This window comes from Marmota marmota, unplaced genomic scaffold, assembly GCF_001458135.2.
Source record: "Marmota marmota marmota unplaced genomic scaffold, marMar, whole genome shotgun sequence".
Classification (NCBI taxonomy): Eukaryota; Metazoa; Chordata; class Mammalia; order Rodentia; family Sciuridae; genus Marmota; species Marmota marmota.
The window spans coordinates 133527-137539 of record NW_026005887.1 but is presented as its reverse complement, the minus strand read 5'-3'; the positions used below and the strand labels follow the sequence as shown (position 1 = coordinate 137539).

Sequence of the window (4013 nt, the reverse complement as noted above, 5' to 3'; positions counted from 1 at the left end):
CTGACAGTAAACCCTAATTCAGTGCTCGTAGATTCTTTTTGTTGCTTTGTATCCGCTCGTTTCCATGGATTATTATATAGCGTTTGACGTTACCACAATTGTTGCAGACACAATGTATGACAGACCCCACGACACTCCAGTCAGAACTACCACTCCCGGAATGCAGTACGGCTCCGGGGAAGTGCCAGAGGCTTGGAACACAGCAGAACCATACCGCCTGCTCCCATTGGAGGAGCGCTTACGCTCCCAGGAGCCCACGCGTAGGCGGGGCGCTTTACACGGAAGTCAGCAGCGTCCGGTACTATCCTCCGTGTACCGGCAGACAGCAACCCAGAGCCGCCCGATCCTCTTGGTCTCGAGTTCGCTTGCCTTTACAAGGTGCCGGACTGGTAAATGGAGTGGGGCGTGCCTTGCGGGAGGGAGGAAACCTCGGAGGAAGGGAGGAAACCTCGGAGGAAGGGAGGGAGAAGGTATAGACAGGAAGGTGCTGAATGGTGCGAGGAGGCATTGCAAAGGTGACTTAGGTTTCTCTATGTCCGCAGTTGGAATTGTCGGGCACATCCAGTTTGGGCGAAGTGCGTTGTTTTTGTTTTATGCTGCTGAAAAGGCCTCGAGTTTAAGAATGTCAGAATGCGTCAATTAAGTTGTCATTATGGGTTAGGAAATGTTAACTTTGTCCCTTAATTACCGTTGTGCAAGACCTTTCTGTAGTATCTCACTCTCTTGAAATCGCCAGTCTTCTAAAAACTCTTTATACCCTTGTTCGATGACGTCACTTTCTGCTTCACCTTTTTCGGGCTGATCTTGCTCCTTTGTCAACTCTTACCCCATGAGCCCTTCCTACATCTCCCAGTGTTGACATAGCTCAGTTTGAGTAAGACCTATTTCTCTTCCCAGACCTATTTTCTCAGCGTCAGAGATGTATGTTATTGTAACTTTTGTTGATGACCAATATCTATCAAATTGATCATGTACTTTACTCTTTGATCAATACTTCATAGCTCCCTCTCCCATAATTTCCACAACCAATCAGTTACCAATTCATTTTCATTCTGCCTTATTAACTGGCATCTACTACTTGTACCACCATTCTCCCATCTTTAAACCCAGAAACTACTATCACTATCATGTTTTACACAATTCTTTCACTTTCAATAACTGTGGCTGAGGCCAGGTTCATTCATACACTTAACAAATATTTATTGAACAGCCGATATATGCTAGACACTCTAATAAGGGTGGGCATTATGGCTAGCTGTAAACAAGACATAAGAAATTGCTACTGTCACAAATTTGCATATTTGATAGGCAGGGGGAAAAATCAAAGTGATGTTTTAAATTGTTTAATACAAAATAAAATATGTGCTTGACTTGACTGGATAGTCTTATCCTCAGAAAGTAAGAGGGATTGGGTTCAGTCTCAACCATTGTCCAAAAAGAATATTTTTGATACCAATAAGATAGTTTTGATCTGTGACTGCACTTTAAACACCTCATCTGTCTCCCTATCATACCAGTGTTCCTTCTTCTTTTTTATATTTTTTATGGTTATAGATGGACAAAATGCCTTTATTTTATTTATTTTTATGTGGTGCTAAGAATCAAACTCAGTGCCTCATACATGCTGGGCAAGTGCTCTGCCACTGAACTCCAGCCCTTGTTCTTCATTTTTTATGTCTTCTCTAACATTATAACATCAGAATTTATGGTTTATCTGTCTTTTTCATGTCTATTCCTCATTATATTATGGTTCCATTAAGTATAGTAGTCCCTTCTTCCTCACCTTTGAATGGCAGTTCTACTACTTTGGCTGTCATATAGTAAACCATTGGTATATATGTAATGAATTGAAACAGACCTCATTTAATCAAATTCAAATAGCTTGATTTATACAAAGTCTTCTCTATATTAAGCCATCAACCTTATTCCTCAACCTTTTTGTTCACCAAATGTGCTTTCTTCCATCTCATCAGATTGGTTTATTTACTCTCCTTAAGTTTTTTTTTTTCACCTCATGCCTTCTCTTGTTTCATGCATCCCTTCTAAAATGAGTTTTTTATCTCTTTCCAGAGTATTTTGTGCCCCACTCATTAATTTAGTAGGGCAACTAATTTAATAGTATGCTCATGATACAAGATAGAAAAAAACCCTTAATTTCCATTGTATATGTCCTCTGAAACTTTCTGCAATGAACTGTTGTAAGAATTAACATATCTCCTTTTAATAATATAGTAATACAGAATGCTTTCTTTGGTTTTTCATTGACTATTACCATGTGCTATATGATTAATTAAATTCTGTTTCTTTGAACAGTTGCACAACCTTTGTTCATACACCACATATAGTATAATTTGTTTTTCACTAGATACAAATGCATCTTTGAGTACTATTTTCTCCTAGGTCTGAGATAATTTTTTAAGAATATTTTTGTTTTAGTTGTAGTTGGACACAATACCCTTTTTTTGTGTGTGTGGGGCCGAGGATCGAACCCAGAACCCTGCACATGCTAGGCAAGTGCTCTACTGCTGAGCCACAACCCCAGCCCTAGTCTGAGAGAATTTAATGTTACTCTGCTATACTGTCATTTTCAGAGTCTTAGATAAAAGACTCAATTCTAAAAATGAAATTAAAGTCTTATTTCATGTAATATCTTTCAATTGTAAATTATTACTACTGACCACAACTTTTAAACTGTTTTAAAAATATGACAGGAATATAAGAGTATTTGAGTCATGATTGCTTTATGCTTTTAGGAATGTATCACCCTAAGATCAGCCAGACATGTTTCTAAGACATTAAAAATTAAGCCTTATCATTTAGGGGGATTTTTTGGCACCTTTGCCTTCATAGTCATGAACACAAATGCAGCCCTAAATTGTGTGTCTTTGCTTATTTATAATGTATACATATTTATGATCTAGAATAGTCTTATACATTTTAGTGTTATTTGACTACTGAGGTAGAGATAAAAGTACTGTAGCTACCAGCCAAGGAACACCAAGAATTGCCAGCAAACTAACAGAAACTAGAAAGAGACAAAGACAGATTCTCCCCTACAGATTTCAGAGAGATCATAGCCCTACCAATACCTTGATTTTAGACTTCTGGCCTTTGTGAGCGGATAAATTTCTTTTGTTTTAAGCCACACATTTTGGGGTGCTTTGTTATAGCAGCCACAGGAAACTAACTAATAGAAGATTATTAGCAGGAATGAAGTATAATTGGGAAGATGGCTCTTGGACCAAGTGAGGAGTGAATAAGAAAACAGGGAGGAACAGTGTTGAAACAGGGCTTTCTTTTATATTTCATTATCTTTTTTCTTCTCTCTGGCTTATCTTTTCATTCTTTTTCTTCATAAGTATTATATTTATATAGCACTCTGTAGTTTTAGGCATTCATATATTGCTAATAATTAGCAGAGCTAGATTTTGTGACTTCAAATACAGTATTCTTTCTGACATTGTTGTTTCTCTTATTTCAATACTCATAAAGATGTTACACATTCAACTTCAAGAGTGTTTCATTGCAGGCAGGTGAGACTTGATTATAGGTGGGATGTTTGATAGTATAGGACAGGGGAAGGATCTCCTATTAATGACATATAAAAGGAAAGTTAGGTTTCTTTTGCTGTGTACCAACAAAGAGTGATTTGTAATTGGGAACTACTTTTATTGACTAAAACACTGTGTCTCTGTAACTTATATTCTTTATTCCTGGGAAACTCAAAATTTACTAGAGAGAGGAGAAAGTCATCAAGAAGACAGAAAAAGCAGCTGGAGATGTAGAGTGTTTCAAGAAGGAGGACTGGTTAATGGTGTTGACTATTTCTGGAAAGCCAAGTAGAAAGAGAATAGAGAAGTGAGTGCTGTGTTTTGCAATATAGAGGCTGTTGATTATCTTAGGAAGCATGGTTCTGTGGAGTGCCAAGGCAAAAGCCAGAGTATTGTAAGTTGAAGAGTTAAAATGGTGCATGCCTGTAATCCTAGTGGCTTGGGAGGCTGAGGCAGGTGGGT

At 38.0% G+C, this 4013-nt stretch overlaps 1 protein-coding gene across 3 annotated transcripts in view; it reads left to right on the top strand.

Annotated features, from left to right (window-relative positions):
- Positions 1-253: 253 nt before the first annotated feature.
- The window catches only part of Vamp7 (vesicle associated membrane protein 7), a 51047-nt gene continuing 47287 nt past the window's right edge, over positions 254-4013 (top strand). For 2 of the 3 annotated variants that reach the window (XM_015507563.2, XM_048797597.1), the window contains exon 1: positions 254-389. The gene's annotated coding sequence lies outside the window, so the exon portion shown is untranslated. The remainder of the gene's footprint in view (positions 390-4013) is intronic. The other variant, XM_048797598.1, reaches the window with a different exon arrangement.